Source organism: Microtus pennsylvanicus, chromosome 6, assembly GCF_037038515.1.
Source record: "Microtus pennsylvanicus isolate mMicPen1 chromosome 6, mMicPen1.hap1, whole genome shotgun sequence".
Taxonomy (NCBI): domain Eukaryota; kingdom Metazoa; phylum Chordata; class Mammalia; order Rodentia; family Cricetidae; genus Microtus; species Microtus pennsylvanicus.
In genome coordinates this window covers 122,111,454-122,131,277 of record NC_134584.1, presented here as the reverse complement: position 1 = coordinate 122,131,277, position 19,824 = coordinate 122,111,454, and the positions used below count along the sequence as shown (strand labels likewise).

Here is a 19,824-nt window from a genome sequence, read left to right as displayed (position 1 = left end):
ATGTTTGCTTAGCGTGCAGAAGACCCTGGTTCAATCGCTAGCAGTCTATATTATTGGCAGTGGTGGCCCACACGTGTAACCCCAACACTGAGGGCGGGAAGGCCTCAGGATAAGAAGTTCAAGGTCATCCACTCCACAGGCCTGCGTGAGGTACGTGAGACCTTGTCTGAGTGAGGCCAGCAAAATGAGATGACTCAGTGTGTAAAGCAGCTTTGCTGCCAAGCCTGAGTTGGTTCCTGGGCTTTATCTGGTGGGAAGAGAGAACCAAATCCTGCAAGTTGTCAGCTGACCTCCACTAGGGTATGCATATACATGCACACATAAGTGAACAATGTGGGGGCCGTGGTAGACCTCGGTTGTACAGCAAGTACTTAGTGTTCATGAACTCCTGGATACTGTCCAAAGTGCAGGCACACACATACATGGGGTAACTTATATGCTGTAAACTATATATATATATCTTTTTTTTGAGGTGGTATCATGTATCCCAGGTTTCTTTTGAACTGCCTATATAGTCAAGGATGACCTTGAACTTGTGACCTTATGCCTCTTCCTCTCAAGTACTGTGATTATAAGACCACTGGGTCAAGCCCAGTTTATGCAGTGCTGGGGATTGAGCCTAGGGCTTTGTGTATGCTAGTCAGCCAAGATCACCAGCCTAAAACTTTCTATTTTTTATTTAATTTTAGACTTATTTTTATTATTTTAAGTTATGTACATGTTTATGTATGTATGTATGCATGTGTGTGTGTGTGTGTGCAGGAGAAAGCAGTCGTCTGTGGAGGCCACAGCTGTCAGATCCTCTGCAGCTGAAGTTTTAGACGGTTAAGCTGCCTTATGTGAGTGCTGGGAACTGATCGCAGGTCCTCGGCAATAGCCATCTTTTTCATCCCCTAATATTTTACTTTAGTTTTTTATTTTCAGATAGGGTCTCAGAACGTAGGACAGTCTGGCCTGGAATTCACTATGTAGTCCAAACTGGCCTTTGCAACTCAAATCATCTTATGTCAGCTTCCCAAGTGTTAAAATTATAGATAAGAGTCGCTAAGCTGGGCATCAAAGTTGGTTTTAAATGTGTTATTTTGGCTGCTTCATGAATAGACTTAAGAAAGACCAGTGATGGACCAGTAGACAAAAGGATGTTGTAACAGGGAGTGAGGGAAAGTTGCCACCTGGCCTAAGAAAAGCACGAAGAGAAGAGCTGGCTTCCACAGGCTAGGGAGACTGGTGTCTCTGTGTTGGGACTGTTGCTGGGCTGCCCTTTTCCATTCTGCAACCCGAGGAAACAACAAGGCCAGCCCAGGCCACTCTTGAACTGGCTGCTGTGTGTGATGAGGGTGAGCACCAGGGTCGGCTTTGTGGTGCATGCTTGGTGGGGCTGGTGTGGGAGGACAACGGTGTGCAGTGGCTTCCAGCTCTGTGACTTTTTCCCTGAGACAGTTGTGTTTCTCTGTGTAGCCTTGGCAGTCCTGGAGCTTGCTCTCTAGACCAGGGTGGCCTAGAACTGATAAAGACCCACTTGCCCCTACCTCTGGAGTGCTGGAATTAAAGACGCGCACTACTGCCCAGGTAATTCTAGCACTTCAGCAGAGGCAGAGGGTAGAAGTAGCAGAGGGAGTCAGAATTTCTGGGGCTTTCTGACTTCTAGGTAGCTGAGAAAACACATGTTCAGGGAAAGACCTTCTCTCAGGAATAACCTGAGAAGAATACAGGACACTTGATGTCTTCTGATGTTTTTATTGGGACAGGATTCCTTTGTGTAGCTTTGTCTGTCCTGGAACAAGATCTGTAGACCAGACTGGCCTTGATCTCAGACAAGTCCACCTGACTTTTGTCCCCTGAGTGCTGGGAACAAGTGTGTGCTGCTGCCACTGCAGAGCTCCTCTGACCTTTTATATCCATGGGAGCAGGGCCAGCACAGATACACACGTGCACATACATTCTTTCACACACACAAATAAGTAGATTTATTCACTTTTATTTTATGCATATGGGTGCTTTGCCTGCATGTATGCCTGATGCCCATAGAAACCTGAAGAGGGCATCAGATCCACTGGAATTGGGGTTACAGATGGCTGTTGCCCCCATAAATCCTTTATTTTATTTTTTTTAAAGGATTTATTTTTGCTTTTTTTTTTTTTTTTGATTTTTTTCGAGACAGGGCTTCTCCGTAGCTTTTTTGGTTCCTGTCCTGGAACTAGCTCTTTTTTTTTTTTTTTTTTTTTGGTTTTTCGAGACAGGGTTTCTCTGTGGTTTTGGAGCCTGTCCTGGAACTAGCTCTTGTAGACCAGGCTGGTCTCGAACTCACAGAGATCCGCCTGCCTCTGCCTCCCGAGTGCTGGGATTAAAGGCGTGCGCCACCACCGCCGGGCTTTGGAACTAGACCAGGCTGGCCTTGAACTCACAGAGATCTGCCTCCCAAGTGCCGGGATTAAAGGCGTGCACCACCACCACCCAATCCTTTATTTTAAAAAAAGAGTTCCAGTGAATATTTCAAAATATTTCAGCAGGTAAAGAGCTTGCTGCATAAGCTGGATGGCCTAATCCCTGGAAGCTACATCAAGTTGGAAGGAGAAAACCAACTGAATAAAGTGGTCCTGACTTCAACATACGCTCCCTGGCAGTGTTTTGCTTTGTGGTTTTAGGATGAACCCTGGGCTTCCCCATGACAAGTACTGAGCCACACTCCTAAACCCCTTCCTGTTTTGTTTCATTTAACTTGTTGTTTGTTATTTGGGTTCTCAGGCAATCCTGTATGAAGTTACCTATACATAACCAGAACAGACAAACTATTGAGTCCCATAGACAAGGTTTGCAGAACACTTACACTGGCGCTTGGGGTGGGGGGACTGAAGTACGTATCCAGGCAGAGATGACATTATTCTCCTGAAGCAGGAACCTCTCATCAGAAGATGATTTAGTCATCAAAACTTAAACCACAGCCTAGTGGTGGTGGACTGTGCCTTTAATCCCAGCACTAGAGAGGCAAAGACAGGCAGATCTCTCAGGTGGACGCCAGTTTGTTTTTTAGACGGAGTTCAGGATGGCTAGGGATACACAAAGAAACCCTGTTTCTAAAAACAAAAAACAAAAAGAAAAACACCCCCCCACACAAATATAAAGGTTAAGATAGTAAATTTCATTTTACTTTCCCCTCCCCACCAACAGTACTGGGTAGATGAGGTGATCCTCCTGACTCAGCCTCTGAGTAGCTGGGGGCTATCAGGAAAGTACCAAGTTGTTCCCTTAGTTATTGTTTTTTCAGACAGGGTCTCACTGTGCAGCCCTGGTTGGCCTGGAACTCTCTACATAGATCAGGCCTGCCTCAAATTCCCAGAGAGCCACTGCCTAACTCCTGAGTGCTGGAATGAAAGGAGTGGGTCACTATGACAGGCAACCCTCAGCCAGCATTGTATTTTTTAAAGATTGTATTATTTTATTAAAGATTTTTATTTTATTATATATACAGTGTTCTGCCTGCATGTGTGCAGGCCAGAAGAAAGCACCAGATGTCACCAGATCTCATTGTGAGTCACCAATGTGGTTGCTTGGGAATTGAACTCAAGAACTCTGGAAGAGCAGCCAGGGCTCTTAACCAATGAGCCATTTCTCCAGTCCCCCTCAACATTGTATTTTACCACAGGAAAAATTGGGGAACAATGCCAGAGGGTGGTAGTCTACGCCTTTAATCCCAGCACTCTGGAAGTAGAGGCAGGAAGAGCTCTGAGTTTGAGGCCAGCCTGGTCTACAGAGCTAGTTCTAGGACAGCCAAGGTTACCAAAGTAACCATCTTGAAAAACAAAAACAAAACAAATAAACAAAAAAAAATGGGGAACAAAAACTATTATCAAAATTGGGGCACATTTGCTCATGCCTGTAGTTCCAGCTACTTGGTGACAGAGGTAGGATTGCTTGAACCTAATAGTTCACATACACCACACAATGTGTATGTTTTTTACCTGTATGTATATCTATGCAGCACGTGTGTACATAATGTGCTCAGAGGCCAGAGGAGGGCTTTAGATGCCCTAGGATTGGAGTCAGTTTTTTTTTTCTTCAAAATATTTATTTTATTTATTTATTATGTATACAATATTCTGTCTGTGTGTATGCCTGCAGGCCGGAAGAGGGCACCAGAACTCTTTACAGATGGTTGTGAGCCACCATGTGGTTGCTGGGAATTGAACTCAGGACCTTTAGAAGAGCAGGCAATGCTTTTAACCACTGAGCCATCTCTCCAGCCCAGTTTTTTTTTTTTTTGGTTTTTCAAGACAGGGTTTCTCTGTGGTTTTGGAGCCTGTCCTGGAACTAGCTCTTGTAGACCAGGCTGGTCTGGAATTCACAGAGATCCACCTGCCTCTGCCTCCCAAATGCTGGGATTAAAGGCGTGCGCCACCACCGCCCGGCTTGGAGTTAGTTTTAAGACACAGTGTAGATGCTAGGAACCAAACCCAAGTCCCCTGGAAGAGCAGTGAGCCGTCTCTCCAGTCTCCCCACGTTGAGACAGTGTCTGTGTAGTTCCAGCTAATCTGGAAGTCACCATGTAGACCAGGCTGGCCTGGAACTCAGAGATCTGCCTGTCTCTACCGACTTAGACTTAGTGGGATTAAAGATGTGCACCACAATACTCAGCCACAACATTTTTTTTAAATTTTTTTTTGTAGACAGGGTTTCTCTGTGTAGTTTTGGAACCTGTCCTGGAACTTGATCTCTTCTTGGCTGGCCTTGAACTCATATAGACCCACCTGCCTCTGCCTCTCTAGTATTGGGATTAAAGGCATGTGCCACCACTGCTCGGCTTATTTTTTGATTTGGGGTTTCTCTGTGTAAACCCTGGTTGTCCTGGAACTCAGAGATCAGCCTGCCTCTGTCTCCTGAGAGCTGGGATTAAAGACGTGCGCCACCACTGCCTGGTCCCACATAATCTTAAGAATAACAAAAACGTATCTTTGGGGGTCTCCTCAAGCTGATAGGGATACAGAAAAAACAAGGGGTATAGTTTTAAGTGCTGGGGCATGGTTTGGTGCTAGTAGGCTTGGCCTGAGACGAGTCTTGCTTTATTCCCCAACCCCTCCTCTTGTGGTATGGGAGGGCAATGTGCCACAGTATTGTGGGAGCTGGGGAGCAAAGCCTATAATCATTTATTGTGTAATGAGCTTCTGTTCCTGACTCTAAGAATGCTGGTGAGCTGGGGCTCCGCAAGAGCTGAGGCTGTCAGCTTACCACAGGGTCACAGTGGAGGAAGCAGGGAGAGAAAGTTCCAGAACACGGCCTGCTCCTTGTACTTTGCTACTTGTGTGGATGAGGAAGTACAGGGGAAGCAGTGTCCAGAAACTCAAGATGGGCCAAGAGGGAATCTCTCCCAGTCTAAATGGTTGTGGGCCTGGGGCTGGTGCCTCTGTCAAGGGATTAATTAAGCAAACACAAGCTTTCTTCCCTGGGAAGGCGTGGTCTGCCATTCCCTGACACCAGGGCCTGACTCAGCTGGCACTCCTACCCTCTCAGGATCTGCTCTCCACAGCCACAACTGACTTAGGTTAATGAACAACTGACTTTGTCCCAGGGAACAGAGACAGTGGGAGCTGTTTACTACCTGACCCTTCTCCACCTTCACTCTCCAACAGCAGCGCTCTCCCACTTGGAGGAGTCCAAGTTCTCATTCTCATCTGGTTTAAAAAAAAAATGGGAATTTGGGGTTTAGGATTAGGGCCTGGGGGAGGGGCTGCAGGTGCTATCAGGCTACAAGAGGCTCTTGAAGCAGCACAAGGAGCCAGATGAAGAAGAAAGGGCTTTTAAGCATAAATAGGAATGCCGTGGGGTCCTTCAAGTAATTTATATCTACAGTTCCCCATGTATTCAGAACAGGTGGTACACCGGGCATGCAGCAGGCACTCAATTTTCTGAATGAAAGAGTGCTGCCTGTGAAGCCACCGTGCCTTCCCTGCTTCAGGACAGTGGCAGTGCCTCTCTGTAGGGCTGTGCAGAGCAACATAATGGGAGCTCCCGGTGCCTGAGATCGCTCCATAGCTGGTCGGACAGGAAGAGAACCTTGAGAAATTAATTTCAACAGCATGTTTCACTCAAAAGTATCATATCTAAAATACTTATGTGATATAGTTAGTTTCTTCTTGTGAGATATTTTAATCTCTCCTTAGTTCTAAGTCTTCAAATCCCAGGCCTGTGTCTACCGTTTCGGTACATGCTAATCTGGACTTTGTTCAGTACAAAGATGTGGCTCTGAGCTGTCTCAGTGGCAGCACAGATCCCAAACTTTGCTCAACTTCCCCACATGTGGTCAGAAGCACAAATACCACATCAGCCATCCTTTAGAAAAAACTCATAAAAGCAGACCCTAATTTGGGTCTTCCTCCCGTGTGTGTCTTATCCCCATTTTTTTTTTTAAAAATAGCTGTTGTAGAACTCTCAAGTAGACCAGGCTGACCTCACAGAGGTCCACCGTCTCTGCTTATCAAGTAGTGAGATTAAAGGTATAGCACCATCATGCCTGACTCCTTTTGGTTTTTTAAATAGTTTTTAAATTACATTTATTCATTGTGTGTTTGAGTGCCAGGGCCTGTGTGCAGGTTAGAGGACAACCTGTGTGAGGTGATTCTTTTCTTTCACCTTGTGAGATGCAGGGATTAGTAACAGGTTTTCAGACTTGATGGCAAGCACCTGTACCTGCTGAGCCAGTCACCTAGCAGATGACTTGCTTTCGAGCCAAGGTCAAAAAGTGTGATGACGGGCTGCTGGTTCTCACGTGGCAGTGATGTGTAAGCTCCCACAGGCTTTTTAATTTTTTTTTTTTTTAGTAAGGTATCAGATCTAGAGACGGAGTTACAGGTCCTTGTTAGTCACTTGATGTGGGTGCTGGGAACCCAACCTCAGTCCTCTGTACGAGCAGCAGGTGCTCTTTACCACTGAGCCATCTCTCAACTCTTCAGGCTTCTTTCTTAAGGATATTAACGTCATTCAAAAGAGATTTGATCATAACTGGCCAAAGTAGTGTACTCCTATAATCAAGGAGACTCATAATGAGTTTGGACTATCTAGAGCAGTGTTTCTCAACCAGTGGGTTATTATCCCTCTGCAGGAAGAGGTCAAGTGACCCTTTCACAGGGGCTGCCTATTGAAAAAACACATATTTACATTACAGTTCACAACAGCAGCAAAATCAGTTATGAAGTAGCAACGAAAATAATTTTATAACTGGAGTCACATGAGGAACTGTATTAAAAGGTTGCAGCATCAGGAAGGTTAAGAAACACTGCTCTTGAGAGTTTGAAACCAGTCTGAATTATGGAGGAGACCCTATTTCAAAAACAAAAACCAGGAAAAGACCCTTGCCTGCTTTCATTATATAACTAACTCCCCCCAAAGGCTTGCCTTTAAGTACCATCAAACAGAGGTGTAAACGCCAACAGGTTTTTTTTTTGGTAATAATTAATTTTACGTACATTGCTGCTTTGCATGCATGTCTGCCTGTGTGAAGATGTCAGATCTTGGAGTTACAGATAGTACAGTCGTTAGCTAGCATGTGGGTGCTAGGAACTGAACTGGGGTCCTCTAATAGAGCAGTCAGCACTCTTATCTGCTGAGCCACCTCTCCTGCCCCATCAACACGTGAGTTTATGCAACTTGGGCCAAGCACACTATCAACTGAGCTATTTCTCCAGTTTTTCTTACTTTTCTTTTGAGATAGTGTTTCAGGTAGCTGAGGCTGGTCTTGAGCTCCTGATTCTTCTGTCTCCAAATGCTAGGATCACAGGTGTGCACTACGTTGCCTGACTCCCTGACTCCAGATCCACTTTCTTTGAATTGTGTATGGGTGTTTTCTCTATGTATGTCTGCGCACCATATACATGCCTGGTGTCCAAGGAAGCTTAAGTAGGTGTTGGATCTGGAGTTACAGACTGTTGTGAGCCACTGCGTAGGTGCTGGGAACTGAACCTGGGTCTCTTAGAAGAGCAGAAAGTACTCTTAACCAATGAGTCATCTCTCTAACACTTTTTTTTTAAAATTTATTATTTATTATGTATATAATAGTCTATTTGTGTGTATGCCAAAGGCCAGAAGAGGGCACCAGACCTCATTACAGATGGTTGTGAGCCACCATGTGGTTGCTGGGAATTGAACTCAGGACCTTTGGAAGAGCAGGCAATGCTCTTAACCACTGAGCCATCTCTCCAGCCTCTAACACTCTTTTCATTTGGTTTTCCAAGATGAGATTTCTCTATATAACAGCGCTGGCTGTCCTGGAACTCATTCTATAGACCAGGCTGGTCCCAAGGTCACAGAGATCTGAGCAACTCTGCCTGAGTGCTGGGATTGAAGGCGTGCACCACCACAGCCTGGCTCTAACCCCCTTTCTTAAAACAAAAAACAAAAACCCCGAGAAACCATGATGGGCTGGGAAGATGACACAGTAGGTGAAGTGTAAGTCTGTGAGCCCTGAAACCACATAAAGGTCAAAGGAGAACCAATTCCACAAAGTGGTCCTCTGATTCCCCTCCTACATAACATACACATGCCAATACAAGTGTTTATTTTGTGCAGGTACTCGTGCACTTCACAGTTTCACATCCTCTTTTCCCCATGCTCTTATGAAATTGGCACCAGTTGTTGTTCCCATTTTACCCAGGAAAATAACTGAAGGTTTGAAAAACAAAGTGTCCATGGTTACAATTACAGCTACTTAACACAAAGCTGGGATTTTGAACAGGGTGCTTTTATCATATAACATTCTCAAAACTTACATATGCTGCAAAAAGGGAAAGGTCAACTGCAAGATTCTCTATACTTTGGAATTTGCAATTCTATGATTTCATAATTTGTGCTCTAAAGACTTTGTTTACACTTTTTTTTTCTTTTGGTGAGACGACAGGGTTTCTGTAGCTTCTGGAGCCTGTCCTGGAACTCACTCTTTAGACCAGGCTGGCCTTGAACTCACACCTCCGGTCTCTGCCTCCCTAGTACTGCCATTAAAAGCTTGCACCACCACCATCTGGCATGTTTACACATTGTTTTAAGAGTTCAGTAAAATACAGAAGAAACAGAAAACAAATCAAATCGTCCAGAGAGCTATTTCTAGGACAGCCAGGGCTACACAGAGAAACCCTGTCTCAAAACAAAACTAAAAAAACCTAAGCCCCCAAACAAACAAATAAGCATAAATATTGATTTTGGCCACTTAGCCTTTCTAGTTTAGAGTGCACGGATGCACTTAAGTAGGACAGGGACTGACTGGAGGTTTGATTATTTATACATTTCTTGGGGTACATTTCACCAGTGCATGTCTGTTGGATCCTCTAGAAGTGGAGTTAGGATGCTGGGAATAGAACCTGGATCCTCTGGAAGAGTACCGATGCTCTTAACTCATGAGTTATCTCTCTAGCCTCCAATTACTTTCAAAAAGGATTTACTCAATGTGTATTGGGCATGTGTGAATATGCCACACGTATGTGAACTCTTGAGAAGTCAGAAGAGGAGAGATTCTCTGGAGCTGGAATTAACAAGTATTTGTGAAACTGTCCGAGGTGGGTGAGAAACAAACCCTGGTTCTCTTGAGGGCCTCTAAGTGAGCCATCTCTCCAACCTTGATTCCTTGGTACTTTATGTTTTGAAACAGGGTCTCACTGTGTAGCACTAGCTGGCCTGGAACTCAAAATCCAGCCTGCCTCTGTCTCCCGAGTGCCGGAATTAAAGGCATACACCATCATACGCGACTACTTTATGTATTTTGAGACAATGCCCTATATAGCTCAGACTGCTCTTGAATTCGAAATGTACCCAACAATAAACCTTGAGCTGCCTCAGCCACGGCAGCGTTGGGATTAAACCGGGTTCCGAATCCTCAGCTAGTTTTCAAACCAAATCTATTACCCAAATCATCATTAAACTTTTCTTTCCGAGTTCTGTACACTTAAACAGTAATTCACATGACTATGCGACTTCGCAGCCTGAGGTTCGTCATCTTCCCTCGGTTCTACGAACCCTCACGGTGAAGTTTCTTGCGCTGGGGGAGCGAGGCGGTCGAAGAGCGGGGTCTAAGGAAACCGACGGGCAGCGTCTGGAGCTCACCACATTCCGGTCGCTAACGTGGCTCTCGGTACTCAGAGGGAAGCGCTGGCCAAGAACGCGGGCGGGGGCCTGGGCTGCGTTCCTCCTCCGGTCCGCTCAAGCCACGTCTTCTAGAAGCTCGCACGGACTCGCCGGTGACCTGAAACCGCGTGATGCAACACAAGGGCCGCCAGTCCAGCACACACCTACCCTTCCGGCTCCTTCGACAACAACCTTATTTCCAGACCGCGTTCTCGGCACTTCCGGCCCCGAGGAGGGCCAATCGTCGGTCCTCGTATCGCAAGACCCGCCCCCTCGCAAGGGAGGACAGCCAATCTAGTCACCTTTTCCGCTTGAGTCGCCTCCAAATGGTTGCACAGTGTCGGCCAATCATTCCCGGGACGTCTTCCTAGTCCCGCCTTAGTCCCGTTACGGAAGCCGTCAGGCCGCCTGCGCCCTTTCACCCCAGGATCGCATTTCCTCCCCGACGTGACGTGAGCGGCCCTTGCCGCTCTGCTGGGCGGGCCAATGGTGGCGGCGGATACGGCGAGCCAATGGGCGGGAGCCTCTCATGCGGCCGGCGCCCGCCGCAGCCACCGCTGGGTCCTGGAGCCAGAGGCCGCCCGCGACAGAGCGCTATGGACCGAGGGCCCCAGCCGGGGAGGCGCCGCGGCGGAGTCCGCGGCCAGACGCCCTCACAGTAGCGCCCGTGCGAGCGCCGCTGTCCCGCGTGAGCTCCTGCGCGCCGAGGGCGGACTTGCATCCCGCCGGCCCCGCACTCGCAGCAGCCCCACAGCCCGCGCGCCGCCGCCTTCCCGCCCGGGCCGCGAGGCCCGGGAAACGCGGCCGCGGGCTGCATGGGCAGCGCCCGCGCCCCGCCGCCGTTCTGCCGCGGAACCGCGTCGCCCTCGGAGCCGGGTGAGAGGCGCCGAGGACCTTGGGGGGTGGTGGTCGGGGCGGGCGCCGGGCGTTCCCTCGGCCTTGCGGCCTGCAGGCCTCCTCCTCTGCCCGACTCCGCGGGTGCCCTAAGGCGGGCCGGGCCCTGCGAGAGGCTGCTCGGTGGGCCGCGGGGGTCCTGCGAGCGGCCATGAGGGTCTGAGGGCGGGCTCCGGGGCGAGCCTCGGGCCGTCCCAAGGGTTGGCGACCGTGAGGGGCTAAGGGAGGTCCCCGGGGCGGTCCGGGGTGGCTGTGAGGATCGAGGGCGGGCCTGGGTTGAGGGGCGGCGGTGGGTTAGTGGGTCTTGGGAAGCTGCGCGGGCGACGGCGGGCTCCCCGGAGTCCCTGGGGTCTGCAGTGGTGCGGGGCGCCGACCTCTGACCCTCGGGAGGGGCCCCGTCGCCGGGCTGGTGGTAGTTGTTATTCCCAGCGTCCCTATTATTATCGTGTTTTGAAATGGGAGCAGGCGGCCCTCGGGCTGCGAGCCGAGCCAGAGGGGGCGGGCGAACCGGGGACCTGGAGCTGCGGGGTGCAGAGGCGCGCAGGCCCGAGTGGGGGCAGGAATGCGGGGCGGCGGGGGGCGTCTGGGGGAGGGGAAGGCGGGACTGGGGGCGAGTGTGGGAGGAAAGCGGTGTAGGCGACGGCTGCAGAAGCAGCCCTTGGCCTCAAGGAACAATGTGAGACGTTGCTTGAAATGTTAATTTCCGTTCCTCATTTCATCATCCCCTGGCAAGGCGGTAGCTGTGTGTGTGTCTGAGTGTGAGTGCGGGTATGTTCGCGCGCGCGCGTGTGTGTACGTGTGTGCAGGGTTGGCCTTGCCACATGGATCCAGCCCCCATCACAGACGGATGTGCGGTTCAGTTCCGATGTATGTGGTTTCGTGTGGAGTCATTTTTTTTTCTTTTTCTTAAGGCCTTGTCTTGACCTGGTGCTCCAGTAGGGTTTTCTGTTTTTGTTGTGTTTCTGGGAAGCTAGTCTAGTAAAGTCGCTTACAGGGGTTTTGGAAGTCTTGCGAAGGTTAATCTGGTCCTCAGGAAGGCTGTATGCTCTGAAGTCTCCTGGTTGCAAGTGTCTAGTGCTCATGTTTCATAGTAGCTTTTGCAGTCCTGGAAGTTTTACATCCACTTGGGAGAACTGTGGAGTTTTACAAATTTTCCGGTAGAAAAATCAGGTTTTGTGCCTATTTGGTGAGCTTCCTGTGGTTCTTTGAATGCTGTCCCTAACGTTATATTAGTTGAACAAAAGTGCACCGTTTTTGAACGTAAAAACTTACTCAGGCTATTGGATCTTTAGGGGATGAGAAGACTTACTCAGTAAAACGTAGGTGATATGGGTTGTGGAAAAAGCTTTTGAAAGAGTTATTGTGTTATGTGTGTGAGATCCCGGTCAGTGGTGTAACTTGGATAGTTCCACGGCAGTCTCCAAGAATGTTACTTGTTGCCCTGAGACCTTTCTTTACTTGAACTGAAGACCTAGAGTTCTGTTTGTGTCTTTTGAAATGATTGCACAAATGCCCTGATGTCACTTTGCAACTATACTTACACAGAAAAATGCCTTGCTTAACTGTGGTTGTGACCCTTGAATTGGATCTCCATATAGCTGATGTTTCCTCCCCCACTCTCCATTCAGCTGTTGTTCTCCTTTCTGTAGTTTCACGCTTAAGCGCAGGATCTCATGCGATAGGCTGGCCATCCTGAATGGAATGGGATGGGAGGGAACAAAGGCCAAGTTGCTATGACATTTTTCTCTTCTTTGTGCTGCCTCTTGCGTTCCTTGAAAAAAGCAACCCAAAAGATACTGCTAAATTTGGTGATTTCAGGAGTGTTTATTTGTATTTTCCTCTCCTCTCCTTCCTGTGGTAAACAACGTATGACACAATTTACCAGAAGTTCTCTAAAAATGTCACCTAGTTTTGAATTCCTCATTTACAGTTCTAACTTTCTACCAGCCTTCTAACTTGGATTTCTCTGTTACATGCCTTTCTCTAGACTAGCCATGTTAATCATGCTGCTCTATCAGAGCCTTTCATCTCAGTAAACCAGATGGGCTACTCATGACTGGTGGCTGTCATGTTAGCTATAATTATAGTGTCGATTTAGTGACAAGAAGAATTTTCTACAAATAGAGTTAAAGAAACTATGCTGTTTGTACTTAAGGATATTTTTCTAGAAGCTTTGTGTATGTGCCTTGGATACCTAAGTGGGTTTGACATAGTAAAATTATGTTCATCAAATATAAGAGGAGGGTTATTTTGCATATTGGCAGTGAGCCCATCGTCAATTAAATAGTATAATTAGAAAGCATCAGTAAATGCTGGTTCAGAGAATAATCTGCATTTGTTGCCAAAATAAGTGTTTTGATCTGTCCATTACCCCATGTAAGTCCCTTCATCCCTCAAATGGTAAGTGTAATGGATGAGCTTCTCTTAATAGCAAGATATTTGCTAGCTAATAGGTGAAAATGATGATGCATTGCATGTCTGACCGCATGCTGTGACAGTTTATTACTGCTGTGTAGGCAGTGCTCTGAGACTGAACATGGCCCTTGTGATAACTTTAAACAAAAAATCGAATGAACTCAAATAACTAGGAGTTATTGTCTTGAAATGTTTTCAGTATGTGTTCTCATTTGAATTTCAAATGGAATTTCTGTCCAATTCAGCTTTCTCAGTTTTGTCTTAAAGCTATATGAAAGAGAGTGTCAGTCCTCAGCTCCGGAACTTGGGCAGTTGGGTAATTGGCATGGAAAGCCTTTTTAGGCTTAGGAGAGGATCTGCTTTAATGACTCCTTCATTAATTCCTATAGATATTTTTATTCCTAAGTGGCTTGTTTGTTTGATGGATATTTGTGGTATCTTATCTCTTAAGCTAGACTAGAATTCAGCTTTGTATTTAAATGGCCGTTTTGTTATTCTGTATTTTTAAAATTATCATTTTATTATCCTGTTCAGTTTTCCTTGTAGTTAATTTTTAAACATAGTTTTTTTTTTTTGGACAGTCTCAAGAAGTCCATGCTGTCCTTGAACTTCTTGTGTAGCAGAAGATAACCTTGGAATTCTCTCCTCTTAACCACCACCCAGTGCTAGGATGCTACAGGCTTGTGCTACCACCCAGGGCTTCCTGAATACTAGGCAAGAGCTCTATCAGTTGAGCTACGTACCCTGCCCCCCAGATGGAAACTGGGCCGGGAAGGATGATTTTATTTCTATCTTAAATTTATTTTGCATATATATTTGTGTGTACATATGTGTGTACATTGGTGTTTTGCCTTCATGTGTGTCTGTGTGATGTCAGTTCCCCTGGAACTGGAATCATAGACAGCTGCCAGTTGCTATGTGGGTGCTGATTATTGAACCCAGACCCAGCCTGTATCATATCTGTCATATTTAACACACACAGGGACTGGAGAGCTGGCTCAGTGGTTGAGAGCACTGACTGCTCTTCCAGAAGACCCGGGTTCGATTCCCAGCACCCACATAGCAGCTCACACCTGTCTGTGACTCCAGTTGCAGGGCTTCTGACACCCTTAGACAGATATACATGCAGGCAAGACACTGGTGAACATAAAATAAAAATAAATTATATAAATATGGTAGAACTACAAATACTGTTTTTATGATAAGCATCAAAATGATTATTGTGAGCTGGAGCATGTTTCTAATCCCAGTATGGGGAGGGGGGAGTAGGGTCAGGAGAATTAGGAGTTCAGGGTCATTCATGGTTGGCTACTTAGCAAGTTACAGATTAGCCTGAGCTACTCAAGATTTTGTCTCAGAAAACCAAAAACCAGGGCTGGTGAGATGGCTCATCTGGTAAAGTACTTGCTGCCAAATCTGATGACCTGACTTTGATTCCCCCTACATGGATGAGAGAACTGATGCCCTCAAGTTTTCCTTTGACTTTTGTATGCATCTAATGACACAGGCTCACAAAGTAAAAGAAAAACCCAAACTCTTAAACCCCACTCCACAAAAACAGTAGCAACAACAAAGAAGATACAACCTATGAAAAGCTTCTGCCGAGATTCCTGGTCCTGTCACTCTTAAGAATGGGTACCACAGGGCAGTGGCGCAGGCCTTTAATCCCAACACTTTGGAGGCAGAGGCAGGGGGATCTGAGTTTGAGGCCAGCCTGGCCTACAAAGTGAGTTCCAGGACAGCCAGGGCTGTTACATAGAGAAACCCTGTCTCAAAAACCAAAGAACAATGGCCTTTTGATTTCTAGATTGTATTTCATACCTTATACTTGGGCTTTGACATACTGATATGCTTGTCTGCTGAGTGTCCAAACTAGCTTCTCATATGCCTTCCTCCTTCCTTGGGTTTTAGTTCAGTATTACTTCCTCATAATAAATTTTTTCCTTTCTCTCTCTGTCTCTTTCCCTCCCTCCCTCCCTCCCTCCCTCCCTCCCTCCCTCCCTCCCTCCCTCCCTCCTTCCCCCTTTCTCTTTTTGTTAAGACAAGGTCTCCTGTATATATATTCTAGTCTTAGTGTGGTAGAGAATGACCTTGAATTTCTGATCTTCCTGCTTCTAGAGTACTAGGGTGACTGGTACGCACTCTCTGCCACACCCTGCTTATTCCAAGAGAGGGATTGAGCCCAGGGCATCTTGCAAGCAATGGAAACAGTTTCTTGATTGAACTATATTCTTAGGTCCTCCCAGTCTAGCCCCACCTCTTTTTTTCCCTTGAGACAGGGTTTCTCTGTGTAGCTCTGGCTGTTGTCCTGGAACTCACAGAGATCCTCTGCCTCCCAATTACTGGAATTAAAGTCGTGTGCTACAACCACCACCCAGCTAGACAGGGTCTGTTTTTAACTGACTATGTAACTGAGGACTATCTTATTTTTTTATTTTTTCATTTTTAAAATTACATTTATTTATTTGTGTGGTATCCAAGGATCCTTGAACCCTGATCCTTCTGTCTCAACCATCCAAGTGGTGAGATATTAGGCCTGGTTGTTACCGAAACTTCTTAATCAGCACTCCCAAGGGAAGTGTACCCCTACTTTGTTACAGACACAAAGAACTTAACACAAATAAAATTTATCAACTATCTTATACTTTGTTTGATATGTTGCCTCTGTCTTTTTTCTTTCTCCAGAGATAATGTTGTATGCTTTAATGAAGATAAAGATGATCTCACTGGTAACATTGGACCAGCCCTGGGTGTTACAGGAGAGTTATAGAATCGGTTTGACAAATATTTGTGGAATTGTTTAAAGCAACAGTTCTCAAACTGTGGGTCGATACAGGAGTCCAATGACCTTCTCAACCTTCTCACTGGGTTGCTTAAGACAGTCCGAAAACACAGATATTTACATGATTCATAATAGTAGCAAAATTGCAGTTATGAAGTAGCAATGAAAATAACTTCATGGTTAAGGGTCACTGCAACATGAGGATTATTAAAAGATCAATGCAATATTAGGAAGAATGAGAACCACTGGTTTAAAGCCTGTATCTGAATAATTTTGACTGGAGAAATTGATTGGCTAGAAATTCTACCATGTGTCGCTTCCCTATTAGTCTTCATTACAAATTTGCCTTTTGGAGTTTAGTTGAAGGTGTCGAACGTGGCTTTCACAATTGGTATAGAATAAGAGAAAGACAGGTTATTGTTTTGTGGGAAGAAAGTTACTTTCTGTGAAAGAAATTTTAGTGGGATTTACTTTCAGGCAAAAGGAAAAGTCTACAAGAAGTTTTTACTCTGATTTCCACGCCCTTCCTGTTAGGTCCCAGTGTTGTGGTTTGGTGGAGTCTGAGGCTAGGCAGTGTGTATGAAGTTACTGTTGTTGCTCATGGGGAAGAAGTGTTTTACCTGTGGTGAGCACCTTCTCCCTAAAGGCAGCACGAATAATGGTTTACTGTCATAGTGGGGTCCTGTGAAAACTTCAGCCTTCTGTGAGATAAGCTCTTTGGGCCTTGTGTGGTAGTGAAAACCTTTAATTCAGCAGGGGAATCTTTGAGTTCTAGGCTAGCCAGAGCTAACAGTGAGGTATTACGTCAGAACAAGCAAGTAAACACCTAAGTGGAGTTGCATGTTTTTGTTTTCCTTTGTAGACCTAGGTTTTCTCCCTTTCTTTTTGAGACAGAGTCTCGTATAGTTCAGGGTGCCCCCTAGCTCCTGATCCTCTAGTTCTGGAATGTCGGGAGTATACTGTACTCTTCTGTGTACAGCCTTAAGCCAGTTTGTGTTTGTATTGTATATAATGTGTAACATGGAGGGTCCTCTTTGTGCCTGCCCTCATGTTACAATAATGTATGTGTGTGTCTCTATCTCTATACAAATACACACACACGTATAATTAAACAATCTCTCTCTTTTTCTTTTTGAGAAAGGGTTTCTTTTTATAGTTCTGGCTGTCTTTGAACTCAGAGATCTGCCTATCTCTGCCTCCTTTGTGTGTTGGGATCAAAGGCTTGCACCACCACTGTCTATATTTTTATTTTCTGTATATGCATATTTTGTCTGCATGTATGTAGGTGTACCTCCTGCCATGCCTGGGGCCGTAGGAGGTCAGAAGAAGGTGTCATGTCATATCTTCTGGAATTAAACTCATGGACAGTTGAAAGTTAACACATGGGTGCTGGGAATTGAACTTGGGTCCTCTGTAAGAGCAGTGAGTGCTCTTAACTGTTGAGCCATCGTTCCAGCCTTAGGGTAATAGTCTTATACTTTCTAAATTTTAAAATAGGGACCTGGTGGTTGGGTTGTAGCTCTGTGGTACAGCATCTGTCTACCATGCTCTAGGCATTGATCCTAGCACTGTGGTAGGGGAATGTTTATATAAATGACAAATGACTTTATGTACTTATTTACTAATTATTTTTCGAGACAGAATTTGTGTATCTCTGGCTGTACTGGAACTCACTATGTAGACCAGGCTGGCTTTGAGCTCAGATCCATCAGCCTTTTTCTGCCAAGTGGTTGGATTAAAGGCATGTGCCACCAGTGTTCAACAGCAAACTTTATATTTTTATTTTTATTTATTTATTTATTTTTTTTGGTTTTTTTTTTTTTTTCGAGACAGGGTTTCTCTGTGGTTTTGGAGCCTGTCCTGGAACTAACTCTTGTAGACCAGGCTGGTCTCGAACTCACAGAGATCCACCTGCCTCTGCCTCCCAAGTGCTGGGATTAAAGGTGTGCGCCACCACCGCCCGGCCTATATTTTTATTTTTAAGATCTTTTCTTTTTGTGTAATTAGGCTGATATCAAAACTTGTTGTCTTGGCTCAGCCTTCTGAATACTTGAATTACAGGTATGCACTAAGACACTAGGGTAGCAATTTGCCTTTGAAAAGAAAATGATGTTTGGGAGATGAAGGCTTGAGTTCTTGGTTTTGGTTAAGTGGGCTGAGTTTGGTTTAATGATTTGGGTGATGTAGGAGGAGGGAACAATTGGCTATGGTTTGAATCATTTAGACACAATTCTAGATTTGAGAAATCCTAGTCTATAGCTGGTTCTGCGAGTGAAGAACTAAGTGGATTTTTAGTATGAACACAAATCTAGGAGATTGTTCAGAGGCTGAAAATCTTGTGTACAATCAAGGGTGCTTTGGTGACTACTTCCTTTCTCTTCTAAGTCCCAGGCTGTGATGCTGTAGAAGGATCTGATAGGGGAGAGGTGATGTTTCTTTCAAAGGCATATTCGTTACTTTCAAAGGCATATTCGTTACTGGCAGTCTAAGGCCAAGCCTTAAGCTTCTAGTCTTGTCCTGGCATCATTGTGGTAAATTATTATCTTGAAAATCTGTAGACACTCTCTTTCCACTTGTAAAGCAATCATGTGCATCTGTTTATTAATAGAAAAAGTTGACTATTTACTTTGGTTTTTTTTTTTTTTTTTTTTTCTCACCACTATACAAACGAGGATTACTTTGGTTTTTCAAAGCAGGGTTTCTTTGTGTGATTGCCCTGGCGGCCTCTGGACAGGCTGGCCTTGAACTCACAGAGATCTTCATGCCTCTGCCTCCCCAGTGCTGGGCATAAAGGCGTGCACCATCATTGCCCAGTAGTTGACGTTTTATTAAGAAAACAAAAACACTAACATTTTGACTATTTACACAATGTTTTTACATTTTAAGGTTACTTAAGATTGCACAAAATATTTCTGCTCTTAAAATTTGAAAAATGATCTTGGGCTGGGGAGTATAGCTTAGTTGTTTGTAGCTTGCCTGGTCTCTCTCTCTCTCTCTCTCTCTCTCTCTCTCAATTAATTTTTTTTTTTTTTTTTTGGTTTTTCGAGACAGGGTTTCTCTGTGGCTTTGGAGCCTGTCTTGGAACTAGCTCTTGTAGACCAGGCTGGTCTCGAACTCACAGAGATCCACCTGCCTCTGCCTCCCGAGTGCTGGGATTAAAGGCGTGCGCCACCACCGCCCGGCTTCTCAATTAATTTTTTATTTTATGTGTATTGGTGTTTTGTCATGAGCGTTGGGTCCCCTCAAACTGGAATTGCAGACAGTTGTGAGCTGCCATGTGGGTGCTGGGAATTATACCCGGTTTCTCTGAAGTATGGTCAGTCCTCTTAACCATTGAGCCATCTTTCCAGCCTCTTGCCTGGTCTGCTCCTTTTTTTTTGAGACAGGGTTTCTCTGTATAGCTTTGGAGCCTCTCCTGAAACACTCTATGTGGACCAAGCTGGCTTTGAACTCACAGAGATCACATGCCTCTGCCTCCTGAGTGCAGGGATTACAGGCATGTGCCACCATCACCCAGCTTTCCTGGTCTCTTAATTGTTAGGAGTTCCATACTCTACTTCCTCTTCCTCCCTAAAAAGTCATGTTAGGAAAGGATAAAATTGAAATTTAATTTGTAAATGTTTAATAACTGA

At 45.6% G+C, this 19,824-nt stretch overlaps 1 protein-coding gene across 3 annotated transcripts in view; it reads left to right on the top strand.

Moving 5' to 3' along the window:
- Positions 1–10,902: 10,902 nt before the first annotated feature.
- The window catches only part of Ankrd11 (ankyrin repeat domain containing 11), a 170,750-nt gene continuing 161,828 nt past the window's right edge, over positions 10,903–19,824 (top strand). For all 3 annotated transcript variants that reach the window (XM_075977563.1, XM_075977565.1, XM_075977561.1), the window contains exon 1: positions 10,903–10,977. The gene's annotated coding sequence lies outside the window, so the exon portion shown is untranslated. The remainder of the gene's footprint in view (positions 10,978–19,824) is intronic.